Source organism: Oncorhynchus tshawytscha, linkage group LG25, assembly GCF_018296145.1.
Source record: "Oncorhynchus tshawytscha isolate Ot180627B linkage group LG25, Otsh_v2.0, whole genome shotgun sequence".
Classification (NCBI taxonomy): Eukaryota; Metazoa; Chordata; class Actinopteri; order Salmoniformes; family Salmonidae; genus Oncorhynchus; species Oncorhynchus tshawytscha.
The window spans coordinates 21,149,562-21,164,369 of NC_056453.1; the positions used below are offsets into that span (position 1 = coordinate 21,149,562).

The following is a 14,808-nucleotide window of genomic DNA, read 5'->3' on the forward strand; positions in this document are numbered from 1 at the left end:
TGAATGTTTTATATTTTATTTCTGCGTTTTGTGTAGCGCCGGCTACGCTAATTCTTTTGTTTATGTCCCCTTCAGGTATTTCGGGGTGTTGCATGCTATCAGATAATAGCTTCTCATGCTTTCGCCGAAAAGCATTTTAAAAATCTGACTTGTTGGCTAGATTCACAACGAGTGTAGCTTTAATTGAGTACCTTGCATGCGTGTTTTAATGAACGTTTGAGTTTTAACGAGTGCTATTAGCATTTGGCGTGGTGCATTTGCATTTCCTGATGGCTGGGTGGGACGTAGACGTCTCAGGTGGCGCTAAGAGGTTAATTAGCCATCCCTAGCTGGCTACCACCCTGTTACTCAACTCTGCACATTAGAGGCTGCTGCCCTACATACATAGAATCACCCTTTAATGTTTACATAAAGCTTTACGCATTTCATATGTACAGTTGAAGTCGGAAGTTTAAATTGGTTGGAGTCATTAAAGCTCGTTTTCAACCATTCCACAAATTTCTTGTTAACAAATTATAGTTTTGGCAAGTCGGTTAGGACATCTACTTGTGCATGACAAGTAATTTCTCCAACAATTGTTTACAGATTACTTCACTTATAATTCACGGTATCACAATTCCAGTGGGTCAGAAGTTTACATACACTAAGATGACTGTGCCTTTTAACATCTTGGAAAATTCCAGAAAATGATGTCATGGCTTTAGAAGCTTCTGATAAATGATGTCAGTTAGCCTGAGTCAATTGGAGGTGCAACTGGATGTATTTCAAGGCCTACCTTTCAAAAGCAGTGCCTCTTTGCTTGACATCATGGGAAAATCAGAAGAAATCAGCCAAGACCTCAGAAAAAAAATAATGTTTGTAGACCTCCACAAGTCTGGTTCATCCTTGGGAGCAATTACCAAATGCCTGAAAAGGTACCATGTTCATCTGTACAAACAATAGTACGCAAGTATTAACACCATGGGACCACGCAGCCGTCATACCGCTCAGGAAGGAGTCACATTCTGTCTCCTAGAGATTAAAGTACTTTACTGCGAAAAGTGCAAATCAACCCCAGAACAACAGCAAAGGACCTTTGGAAGCTGCTGGAGGAAACAGGTACAAAAGTATATAGCCACAGTAAAACGAGTCCTATATCAATATGACCTGAAAGGCCGTTCAGCAAGGAAGAAGCCATTGCTCCAAAACCACCATAAAAAAAGCCAGACTACGGTTTGCAACTGCACATGGGGGAAAAATATTGTACTTTTTGGAGAAATGTCCTCTGGTCTGATAAAACAAAAATAGAACCGTTTGGCCATGATGACCGTTGTTATGTTTGGAGGAAAAAGGGGGAGGCTTGCAAGCCGAAGAACACCATCCCAAACATGAATCAAGGGGGTGGCAGCATCATGTTGTGAGGGTGCTTTGTTGCAGGAGGGAATGGTGCACTTCAAAGAGATGGCATCATGGGGGGGGGGAAAATTGTGGATATATTGAAGCAACATCTCAAGACATCAGTCAGGAAGTTAAAGCTTGGTCACAAATGGGTCTCCAAATGGACAATGACCCAAGCATACTTCCAAAGTTGTGGCCAAATGGCTTAAGGACAATAAAGTCAAGGTATTGAAGTGGCCATCACAAAGCCCTGACCTCAATCTTATAGAAAATGTGTGGGTAGAACTGAAAAAGCGTGTGTGAGCAAGGAGGCCTACAAACCTGACTCAGTTACACCAGCTCCGTCAGGAGGAATGGACCAGAATTCACCCAACTTATTGTGGGAAGCTTGTGGAAGGCTACCCAAAACATTTGACCCAAGTTAAACAATTTAAAAGGCAATGCTACCAAATACTAATTGAGTATGTAAACTTCTGACCCACTGGGAATGTGATGAAAGAAATAAAGCTGAAATAAATCACTCTACTATTTTTCTGACATTTCACATTCTTAAAATGAAGTGGTGATCCTAACTGACCTAAAACAAGACATTTTTTACTAGGATTAAATGTCAGGAATGATAAACTGAGTTTAAATGTATTTGGCTATGGTATGTAAACTTCAGATTTCAACTGTATATACTGTATTCTTTTCTACTGTATTTTAGTCAATGCCACTCCGACATTGCTCGTTATAGTATAGCTCTTAATTCCATTCTTTTAAATTTGTGTGCATTGTGAATGGTTGGATACTACTGCACTGTTGGAGCAAGGAACACAAGCAGTTCGCAACACCCGCTAAATATATGTATGTGACCTATAACATTTGATTTACCTAAGAAGCATTAGGCTCTCGGTCTGCTATGCGCTTTTGAAAACCCGGGTAAGCTCCACTAGTAGACTTGACCACAGCATTGGTTCACTGATATGCCTTATACTTTCAAATCAGTCACATTCCTGAAGCCCAAGAAACAAACACTTAGCTTCCTACTACATATGGAAATTAAAAAGGTTTATGAAATACTTTATTGAGTTTTGTTGTCAAAATGTATTAAATGCAGAACCATTTCCCCCCCCATCGATGACAGGCGCATGGGTCCCCAGAGACGAGGTGTTTTTAGGTCCCATCCAGAGGCTGTATTGTCCCTCCCGGCCACTTACAGTTTGTGCACCAGGTGGTTCCTCAGGTCCTGGGTGATGTCCTCATGCCAACTCTTCCTCATACCCGCTGCAGAGGGTGGGGTTGCCATGGGCATGGAGCCCATGTTACCCGTCCCACCCGCATCATTCATCAGACTAGAACACACAGAGAGAACAAAGTTTGTGCCTGACTGAAGTGTCAGATGGGTGGATGAGATTTACAGTTCTGGGACAATTATATTGCACCAGGCATGCTCAATCAAGTGCAGGTAGAAGTATTTAAGAGAGCAAATGATTATATTTTAAGGCAGTCTGCTACTCACCCCTGGGAGTTCATGTTGAGGTGGAGCATGGTATCCTGCAGCAGGCTGGCCTGCTGGTTCTGGGGTGAAACACCCATTCCTCCATTCACCCCCATTGGGTTACCCCCTAACATGGTGAAATAAACAGTCACACACACAGGTTTTCCACAAATAATATTCAACATGGCCTTTTGTTTGTGGTTATGAGAAGAAAGTTGTTAAAACATTATTTAGAAGTCAATGATGGAAATTACTCCCACCACACGTTATATTTTCAAGTGACTCGAAAAAAAGTCCACTACACCAAAATGCAGACAAATAAAACATGTGCGTAATTCCCATTAAAGTGGACAAAAGGGGTGGTTTCAGTTAGGCAAAGCAACAGTGTAACCTTACTATTATGGGCAGACCGGTTACAGCTTCAAAACCCAAGAGGACCATGCACACTCCTGTTGTAGTACATGATTTAAACCAATAACACAATTCTCAAAACGGGACTCTTTTCGAAGGTAAAACACTGGCACTCTCTTTTTAAAGGGGACAGGACACCTGAATATTGAAACATGTAGAACCCGGCCACTTGCTAACCTATGGCATTGAGTCAGATAGAAAAATAATAATAAAACACGCCAGATGTTTAAAGGCACGGACTTTGAAATGGGGGTAAAAAACACAGTAGACCTGATTATCTTTTAGACAACTAACAGCTTACCCATAGGGTTGAGCGGCCTCATGCCCGGCTGTCCCTGCAGACCCTGTGAGGGCAGAGAAGCCTGGTTGGGCTGGCTCTGGATCTGGGTGCCCTGGTAAGTGAGGCCCAGGGCGGCGTAGGCCCTTTCAATTGAGCTGGGGTCGATCTGGCTGGGGGGGTTGAGATTGGCGGAGCTGGGCTGGCCTCCGGGCACCGAGCCCAGGGAACTACCCAGACCTACACCAGCACCTCCTAGCAGAGCTGTAGAGACAGGATTATTAATAAGAAGTGTTCAGACCCTTTATTAGTACTTTGTTGAAGCACCTATGACAGCGATTACAGCCTCGAGTCGTCTTCGGTATGACGCTACAGGCTTGGCACACCTGTATTTGGAGAGTTTCTCCCATTCTTCTCTGCAGATCCTCACAAGCTCAGTCAAGATGGATGGGGATCATTGCTGCACAGCTATTTTCAGGTCTCTCCAGAGATGTTCGATCGGGTGCAAGTCCAGGCTCTGGCTGGGCCTCTCAAGGACATTCAGAGACTTGTCACGATGCCACTCCTGCGTTGTCTTGGCTGTGTGCTTAGGGTTGTTGTCCTGTTGGAAGGTGAACATTCGCCCCCGTCAGAGGTCTTGAGCACTCCTAAGATTTTCATCAAGGATCTCTGTACTTTGCTCCATTCATCTTTCCCTCGATCCTGACTAGTCTCCCAGTCCCTGCCGCTGAGAAGTGTCTTCCGTTTGGCCACTCTACAATAAAGGCCTGATTGGTGGAGTGCTGCAGAGATGGTTGTCCTTCAGGAAGGTTCTCCCATCTCCACAGAGGAACTCTGGAGCTGCAGAGACCATCGGGATGTTGGTCACCTCCTGACCAAGGCCCTTCTCCCCGATTGCTCAGTTTGGCCATGCAGCCAGCTCTAAGAAAAGTCTTGGTGGTTACAAACTTCTTCTGGTACCCTTCCCCAGATTGGTGCCGACACAATCCTGTCTCGGAGCTCTACGGACAATTCCTTCGACCTCATGGCTTGGCTTTTGCTCTAACATGCACTGTAAACTGTGCAAACTTATATAGACAGGTATGTGCCTTTGCAAATCATGTCCAATCAATTGAATTTACCACAGGTGGACAATTTCAAGTCTCATAGCAAAGGGTCTGAATACTTATGTAAATATTGTATCGGTTTGTTTATTTTTTCATACATTTGCAAAAACATTTTGCTTTGTCATTATGGGGTATTGTGTGTAGATTAAAGAGGAAAATGTTTTATTTCATCCATTTTAGAATAAGGTGGTAACATAGCATGTGGAAATAGTCAAGGGGTCTGAACACACTGTACATCCATAGACATTACTTGAATGAGTTGAGACTTGACGGCTCTCTAAACCTAAGACTAGACGCGTACTACTATTACACGAGCCAGCTAACAGACTGAGGGAGAGCGGGGTAGTGAAAAAAGTATTGTTTGATAGGCAGATAGACACTCACACTGCTGGTTCCTCTTGTCCCCGGCATTCTTGAGCGGCAGGCAGACAGGACAGTCGTGCCGCGTACAGTTCTTCCAGTGAGAGATGATCTGTCTGGATGACGCACAGTGAGCCACTAAGGAAGGAGAGAACAAAGGGGCAGAGACAAGCAAAAGAAAAAAGGGTGAGAAAAAGATTGTGGTGATTACGTCAGAGAGCTCTTGATGAATATCATACACATCTTAGGTAAAGGTGTGACAGGGAACCATCTTGCAGGTCTATCTATTCTGGGTCTTATCAGCTCACCCTGACAGGACTTGCCAGCCTGGCAGTGGGTCATGTGGTTGAGGACGTTCTTCATGGTGCGGCAGTGTGGCAAGTTGCACTGGCGCACCTCCCCGTTGGCTTGCTCCCGCCGCTGGCACTTGTGTGCATGGAGCAGGAGTACCAGCTGCTGCTGGATCAGCTTGCGCTTCTCGGGGTCGGCCGTAGGGGCGCCCCAGCTGCTGCAGACACGGCAGGCCCCAGGCCTCCCTGGGCGTTGGGGACCAACCCTGCAGTGCCTCCGGCTCCACCGCCCACACCTGTGGCAGACTGCTGTGTGGCCTGAGGATAGAGGGGAGCAGGGGGAATAAAATATTTGAAAATATACAAGTTACTGCAACTGTGATAGTTTGTTCAGGGTTGGTCAGTGTGGTTGACTGGTACACAAAGGCAGCATCCATGACAGAAGTTTGAAATGATAGGTATGAGACTAGCTAGCTAACTTCCTTACCATGGCAGCCATGCCCTGCATGGGCTGGCTCTTCTTGTCCATGCTGAACTGGGCCAGGCTGTTGGGCATGGAGCCTTTGTTCTGGAGCGGAGGGCCCAGCCCTGCTCCCCCCAGGCCCTGGCCTGCCTGCTGCTCACCATAGGGGACTCCATAGGGGCCTGGGTTACCCGCCATACCCATCTGAGAAGAGGATGGGCAGGGAAATGTATAGAAGATAAGGAGAGACAGAAATGGAAGACCGGAGGGAGGGTTAGAGATGGCATGGTTTAAATCAGGGGTGTCAAAATCATTCCATGGAGGGCCGAGTGTCCACGGGTTTTTGTTTTTTATGCCCTAGAAAACCAGGTGTGGATAGTTCCTTACTAATTAATTACCTTAATCAAGTACAATGGAGGATCGAAAACACGCAGACACTTGGCCCTCCGTGGAATGAGTATGACACTTGTGGTTTTAACAAAGCATACTGGATTGAGAAAAATAATGAAATAAATTGACATACATTTTTACAGTTTTTATATGCAATGTGTTAGAATATGTAAGTGTTCAAATCACTTGAATTGTATTTCTTCAGACCGAGAGTAGTCCTGTTAAATGAGCACAACCTTGGGGATATTAATCACTAACAGTGTGAAAAATAGTAATGGGAGAAAACGTAAATCTAGAGTTACATACGGAGATATTATTTTATGGTATATCGTATTGTTTTGACAACGCAATATTATTTTTGTGCCAGTTTGCTATACCTGCACCAAAAAGCCAGTATTTTTCCTTCATAGTTTGTTCTCGATCTTTTAAATAGGGAGCCAATTTGTTTTTGGGCACTTATTTCCATGACTGATAAAAACTTGTTCTCATGACTCTCGCTTGACACTCTGCAGCAGTGGTTGGAACATTGAATCGCAATACATATAGAATCGTGAGATTCAAAAGACATATCGGCACCAAAGTATCATGATAATATTGTATCGCCAAGTCTCTGGAAATTCGCAGCCCCAGTGAAGACCATTAAAGCTAAAAGAACAACCATCTCCCTTGCACCACAAATCAACTTCTCTGCCACGCCGTTTGCACACCAATTAAAATCAACTACTTCTAAAGAGTTGACAACGTACTTATTTTCTAATCAATTAGCAGCAGGTAACGTTGGTGGGTTAAATTAAATCATTAATGATGGCTCAGAACAGGCAGACCAATTATCAATCAGCCATGCCACGGTTGCCCCACATTTCATGTTGACATGTTGGAATAACACGACCACTGATGTGCTTAATTAATCAAGGGCTTCCACGTGGCTCCCAATTTGTAGTAATGTCTGGTTGCTCGCTAGGGTTAATCGAATGCTTTCATCATTTTGCATACATTCTCCCTCCCCACCTTCCTTCCTCCCTCCCTCCACATGCCAGCCATACCCTCTACTAGTCTTCCTCCTCCCTGACAGAGCCTTTAACTACACAGCGTTAGATCTCTAAAACTCCAATCATTTGAATTGTACACTTTTAAACCTTGATTAAAACATCCTTAATATTTGAATAATGACAACTGCTCTTTTAACCTGTTTTTGTGAATCAACTGTTGAATTTTAACATTGTGTGGGCAAAAATACACACATGCAGCTTTCTTGGTCAGGGTGGCTTAAAGATGCCCATCTCAATGTCCTAAAACTAAAGAATACGTAAATTAAAAACATCTCTCCTCTCTTGTCTGAAGGGTTCATACAAACCTTATTCAGTGCTCCAGGTTGCTGTACTCTGAGTCCAGCCTGTCCCCGGCGCCCTGCTGCTGCAGAGTCTCAGCCAACATGTTACTGTTCCCCACCATCCCCTGGTTCGAGAAGCTCATCCTGGGGGATCCGTTCATCACCGGCCCCCATCATGGCTTGCTGCTGCTGTCCGTTGCCCTTCTGGGCCCCAATCATGCCCCTGTTCATGGCACCCACCATCCCCACCTGCTGCTGCATCATGCTGGCCTGCTGCTGGGGTGAGAGGTGTTGCTGCTGGCCCATGCCCTGGGGCCCAGGGGATACCTTCATGTTCCCCAGGTGGCCCATGCTGGCCCCGCCTGGGCTGCCCACCACACCCTGGCCCTGCTGTGTGGAGGCATGTGGAGCACCTGATCGAAGGAGCTCTGAGAGCTGCTTGTGCTTGGCCACTGCGTCCTGGCCACCCCCCCCTCCCAGGCCCAGGCCCATTCCACCACCTCCCCCCAGACTGGTGTGCAGCTGGCTGAGGTCCCCTCCGTTGACCAGGCCCAACTCCGAGGAATTGATGAGCTCGTCAGGAGGTCGTGCTCCAGGTCGAACAATGAGCCGAAATCTGTGCAGGGGGAGAAAAGATGAGTATGTAGAAAGAGAGCAAGAGGGGGATTGGGAACAAGAGGAAAGAGAAAGAAGTGAAAGGGAGAGAAATAGAGGTGTGCCAGGGTACCTTTCTGGCATAACAATAAATGACTAACAAAACCAATTCCAGTGCACTGTATTCAAACAGTCATACATGGTTGCATCAAATGTGGTGGCCAATTAGCATAGCCTGAGAACTACATTTGTATAATGAGGAGAACCAATGTTTTGAAATTAAGGTGGCCGTTCAAACAGACGCTCTCCCACACACAGTGGCTGGCCTCGGACGATCTGTGCCGGACCGCGAGTGTGATTTAACACGGCGCAGACAGAGCTTTACACACAGAGTGACAGATGGGCCTCAACACTGCGTTAACACCACACAGAGAGCCAGGTTCATAGAGACCCTCTGGACACAGGTCCACCTCCAGTGTCATGTTCAGTAGGTAACAAATGGGAGAAAACCGTCTTGAAACTGAGAAAAACAGGGGGGCAACAGGTAGTTGTCCATTTCAAATCATTTTGCAAAGCTGTGCCAGAGTATTGAACACAACCCAGGGGTAAGACAGAGCGTCACAAAATTATACCAATTGTCAAGAAATAGCTTTTCTTCGTTGTGCTATATTCAGGGATTCCATGCCTTCTAACAAAAAAAAGGACCCCCCCCCCACACTGACACATTGTCAACTGCTGAATCCTTGAGATGCTCTCAAACAGAAAGCAGTGCATTTTGTGTCTCACCTGAAGACATAGGTCACTGAAGTTTCTGTAGTGTCCATCCAATTTGCAAATTCAGGCCTCGTTTTGATATGCACTGAATATTGGGGTAACATACAGAATGCCTTTTGCAACAATAAAAAAATAACTAAAGCAAGTTGCAACAATTAAAAATAACTAAAGAATTTACGAATTGCTATAGGCCTACAGCACCTTCCCTGGAGAAATTGGACAGCCACAGCATTCTCTTAGCACTACGAGAGAGAAAAATATATCAAAAGTGCAGTACATGCACGGGATTTTTCTGTTATTAAGTACCTTGGGCCGTCAAAGTATTTTGTGTCAAGTGGCTGACTTTAGCATGTACTGTTTGCTAATATATGGCCAATGGGAGGCAGTAGCTAGCTAGCTATGCAATGACAAAATTAACAGTTTCAAGTCCAATTTCAAACTGCTTACTACTCGCTAGCTATTTAGCATCTGCAGAAGGCCATCTAAACATATCACAGTGGTAAATACTGTGGCCCAGTTCTATGTTTTACCACTGCAATTTGACGTTTTTGTATAGGTTGTTAGCCTTAGTCCTCCAGTCTCTGCCACACATCTTCAGAAAAACTAGTTAATGGCAATTTGAACATAATCACTCACCCAGCAAACTAGCTACATGGGCCTGCTGCAGTAGTAGCTAGCTATATAATTAACATCGTTAGTTTTATAAACGATGACTAGCTAGCTAAGTTAGTTGGAAACATGTAACGTTATCAAGTATCCAGGTGAACGAAACTTCACCAATTAGTTTGCTAGCTAACGTTATCGTTTGTACGAATTACTTATAGTTAAAAAGTTAATTACCTAACTTAATTAAATACTATATTTGAAAGGGTAAAAACGTCAAGTGTTGCAGTGAACTGTTAACCTTAGTTGGTGTGCTTGCGGGCTAGCTAGCGCGTTAGCACCGAATGGCGATGAGCTTTGTCACAACTCCCTTTGAAAGTTGGCTAGCGAACTGACTAGAGCTCACTAGCAACCTGAAAAATAACTAGTTAGCAAAGTAAGCTACTTGGCTGGGCGAATTAACTTGTAAACGAGTTGAACGATTTGTGTTTCATGGATTGCCTCTCAGCTGAATTAGCTATCTCATTTAGTATAAAACATGTTTTTAAAACCATTTGCCACACCGATCACTACAGTAGCTAGCTAACGTTAGCTAGCGAGTTCTGTGTCGCTTAAAGCGTCCATGTCAATCTCGGGGATAATAATTTAAATTAATGTTTGCCGTGTAACATAACATCTTCATTTGACAGTATTTATTAACTAATTGCTAAGTACAAATAATGTAGCTAACTACCCATGCAGCAAGCCCCATATTCGTAACTCGCTAGCCAGCGTTCATCGTAGTGCTGAAATTACTACTAGCCTACTGATATGCAACTCCGACACACATTCGCTAGCTAGCGCGACAAAAACAGTGGGCAATTACACGGCCCCTTTTCCTTCCGAATCATACCACAATAATTGAAAATACTACAAAATAAACAAAAAAAATAATACCCCTAACAAAAAAAGATGTAACAATATTTACCGTTTCCATCGCTGGCGGAGGCAGAAAGTGCCGGAGAGGATAGTTTAGGCCTCTTGGCTGAAGGCGGGCCAGAGTCCAGAACGTTCTCGGCCATATTTTTTCGAATTAAAAATATATACGGAATCCACAACGGGAGACGTTCTCACGTATTTTGAACCTTAATTTTCTTTTAGATTCCACAATTGTGACTTTTCCCCCTCCTTTTGGGGAAGTCCCGTGTAAAAAAAATACTCCTTAACTGGGTTCGCCTCTCGATTTCAGCTTCGGCGTATCAACCCCCTCCCTAGTCTGATTTTTTGTTCTTTATAAATTGCCAGCGGAGGAGGAGGGGTCGGTATGGGAGACACGTAGCGGCTCTCCTCTAAACTCATATAACGTTAGCCTCATTTGATGCGAGAAAATTGTCCCAATGTTTATCTTCCATGATTGTACGCGACCGTCATTTCTGCCACCCTTACCATAAGGTGAACATAAATGTCGGGTAGCAAACCCTTGTTGGTTGTGTTGTGGTCGCGGGCGAAGAGGTGAAGTCAAGAAAAATACCAGCGCAGCTGCAATTTTGGGGAATAGAATAGCCTATTATCGACAGGGTCTGGTAAAATGCAATTGATGAATATTGTATTTCAATAGCCTATATGTTGCAATGCAACACAAATATGACAATGTATCTGGTTAAATCAGAATTGCAACTGCATGCATGGTGGTAAATTATGGATATGCTACCAAATCTGAAATACCATGTTGCAACCATATAATTAGGGATTAGAATACTTTAATAGGATCTCTGTTTGCACCATACAACTTACACTATATATACGAAAGTATGTGGACACCCATTCAAATTAGTGGAGTCGGCAATTTCAACCCCAACCGTTGTTGACAGGTGTATAAAATCGAGCACACAGCCATGCAATCACCATAGACAAATATTGGCAATAGCATGGCCTCAGTGAATGTCAATGTAGCACAGTCATAGGATGCCACTTTTCCAACAAGTCAGTTCGGTCAAATATCTGCCCTGCTAGAACTGCCCCAGGCAACTGTAACTGCTGGTAGTGGGAAGTGGAAATGTCTAGGAGCAACAACGGTTCAGCCGTTATAGGCCACACAAGCTTACAGAACGGGACCAGCGAGTGCTGTAGCACGTAAAAATCGTCTGTCCTAGGTTGCAGCACTTACTACCAAGTTCCAAACTGCCTCTGGAAGTAACATCAGCACAAGCACTGTTCGCCTGGAGCTTCATGAAATGGGCTTCCATGACCAAGCAGCTGCAGATAAACTTAAGATCACCATGCTTCACCATCTGTCAGTCAGACGGACAAATCTGAGTTTGGCGGATGCCAGGAGAACGCTACCTGCCACAATGCATAGTGCCAGCCTTAAAGGTTGGTGGAGGAGGAATAATGGTCTGGGGCCGTTTAACACAGTTCAGACTATATCGTTTAGTACCAATGAAGGGAAATCTTAACGCTACAGCATACAATGACATTATAGCCGATTCTGTGCTTCCAACTTTGTGGCAACAGTTTGGGGAAGGCCTTTTTCCTGTTTCAGCAAGACAATGCCCCTGTGCACAAAGTGAGATCCATACAGAAATGGTTTGTTGAGATTGGTGTGGAAGAACTTGACTGGCCTGCACAGAGCCCTGACCTCAACCTCATCAAACACCTTTGGGTTGAATTGGATCTCTGACTGTGAGCCAAGCCTAATCGCTCAACATCAGTGCCCAAACTCATTAATGCTCTTGTGGCTGAACGCAAGCAAGTCCCTGCAGCAATGTTCCAATATCTAGTGGAAAGCCTTCCCAGAAGAGTGGAGGTTGTTATAGCAGCAATCGGAGGACCAACTCCATATTAATGCCCATGATTTTGGAATAAGATGTTCGACAAGCAGGTGTCCACATACTTTTGGTCATTTCATGTGGATCTCTAAGATAAGCTGATCAGAGTGCTGATCTCAAGCTAATCAGGGAGCTAACGCAAGTCTTCTGGGTCCAGACAAGGCTACTCATCACGGCTCACCAAACCACCGATCCGGTCTGTAACATATTCTCATCCTCTTCCCTCCACAGTGGTGTGTGAGACGTGTGGTTTCAGTGGGGCGGGATACACCTTCTTTTCCAAGACCAAGCGTTTCTGCAGCATCTCCTGCTCCAAAGCCTACTCCTTCAACTGCAAGAAGTCCTCTATCCTGGCACGGCTGCAGGTGAGAGAGAGAATCAAGGCACAGGTGATGATCGGCCTCTAAGTACAAAATGTATTTCTGTGTGTACAGGTGGTAAGGCTAGATTTGGATAGACTTTATACGGTATAGCCATTTATATAGCAACACCCTTTTCGCCACTTCTTGTTCTATTTTCTAAAGGGAAAACCCCCCCACCAAGAAAGCCAAGGTGCTGACTTAGACTGCCTGGTCCCCCCAGATGGGGAACATGATCGCCTCTCTGGGCAATAGTCAGGACAATAGCTCCAGCTTTGCTAGACTGGATGTTTAGACCACTTAGAGGGCTTTCCATTGCTGGGTTTTTACACAGGTGTTTGACCTAAAGACTCTTGTGTTTCTATAGTGGAAAAGCCACATTATTGACAGACACATACATAGACTATGTTAGTTAAAACATCACACCATTGCAGCCAGGAAGGAAAATACTATCAATAATTGTATGTAAGTTACAAGATGTGAAACATTTAGTTCCTTTCTCTGAGACTTGTCCAGTATTATCATCCCCTTTCCCTCTTGCTATTTAGTTATAGCAACATGAAGCTTTGACTGGGGTGCTTAGTGGAGGAGAGAGGCTCTGTCGCTGGTTCAGACATGTGAGGCTTCCTCTGATCTTATACTAACCTATACCATAAAGAAATTTGCATAGCAAAACATTTAGTATGTTAACCCCCGAGAGTCGATCTAATTAGCTTTTTTTTTAAAATCCCCATCAAAATCTGTCCATTTAAGCTACAGAAATCCACCGCATTCGCCGATGTCGCCCTTCCGCATCGGTGGTGAAAGGTGGCAGTGCTAGAACGGTGTTAGTTAGGTCACGAGACATCCCGAAAACCTGTCTTCACACGAAAACGTCTGTTAAGACCCCTCAACGGAAAGATGACTCTCACAATGAAGTACGTGTTGGTTGTTTTGCCTCACAATACTAGTCTGTCAGTTGCCCGGTACCAGTTAAAAAAATGAAACTCCAAGCGGGCTGTCATGTGCCTTTTTCTGAGGAGTGGCTTCCGTCTGGCCACTACCATAAAGGCCTGATTGGTGGAGTGCTGCAGAGATGGTTGTCCTTCTGCAAGGTCCTCCAATCTCCACAGAAAAACTCTGGAGCTCTGTCAGAATGACCATCGGTTTCTTGTTCACTTCCCTGACCAAGGCCCTTCTCCCCCGATTGCTCAGCTTGGCCGGGCAGCCAGCTCTAGGAAGAGTCTTGGTGGTTCCAAACGTCTTCCATCTAAGAATGATGGAGGCCACTGCGTTCTTGGGGACCTTAAATGCTGCAGAAGATTTTTTGGTACCATTCCCCAGATATGTGCCCCGACACAATCCTGTCTCGGAGCTCTACGGACAATTCCTTTGACCTCGTGGCTTGGTTTTTGCTCTGACATGCACTGTCAACTGTGGGACCTTAGATAGACAGGTGTGTGCCTTTCCAAATCATGTCCAATCATTTGAATTTACCACAGGTGGACTCCAAGTTGTAGGAACATCTCAAGGATGATCAATGGAAACATAATGCATCTGCTCTCAATATTGAGTCTCATATTAAAGGGTCTGTAAATAATAAATACTTATGTAAACACAGTATTTCTGATATTTTTTATTCAATAACTGTTCGCTTTCTCATTATGGAGTATTGTGTGTAGATTGATGAGGAACAGTTTTTATTAGTCATTTTAGAATAAGGCTGTAACGTAACAAAATGTGGAAAAAGGAATGGGTCTGAATACTTTCCAATTGCACTGTATTATTGAAATCAATCTTTTTGGGAGCCCAGATAATTGATTTATAAATCCCATCATTGGGTGGTTCGTGACTTGCGTTTGGCAAGGGACTCCATAGGCCAGCATAGCTGACCTAAGTTGTAAATATAAAAAAGGAGTTGCATGGTAATGTGTGTGTCTTTCAAATCTCGGAAGGTTCAAAAGCCATTACTGTCCAAGATATCGGCAAGGATATGGATTCCGCATTTGTGCCATTGAGGGTATGAAAAAGGCTGCCCTTCAGATCACAAGGCATTATTGTGAAATATTGGAGTATGGGCATGCCATTTGATTCCTTTACATTGTTTGAAATTTTTGCAGCAAATAGAGATTGTGTGAGCAGAAATGGGACCAAAGCATAGTTTACATTGTTTAACAGATATATCAGTGAAGACCACCTCTTCCAGGG

The 14,808-nt window shown here is 44.4% G+C and overlaps 1 pseudogene; it reads right to left on the minus strand.

Moving 5' to 3' along the window:
- Positions 1-2,423: 2,423 nt before the first annotated feature.
- LOC121840795 lies at positions 2,424-10,746 on the minus strand (annotated as a pseudogene).
- Positions 10,747-14,808: the final 4,062 nt, after the last annotated feature.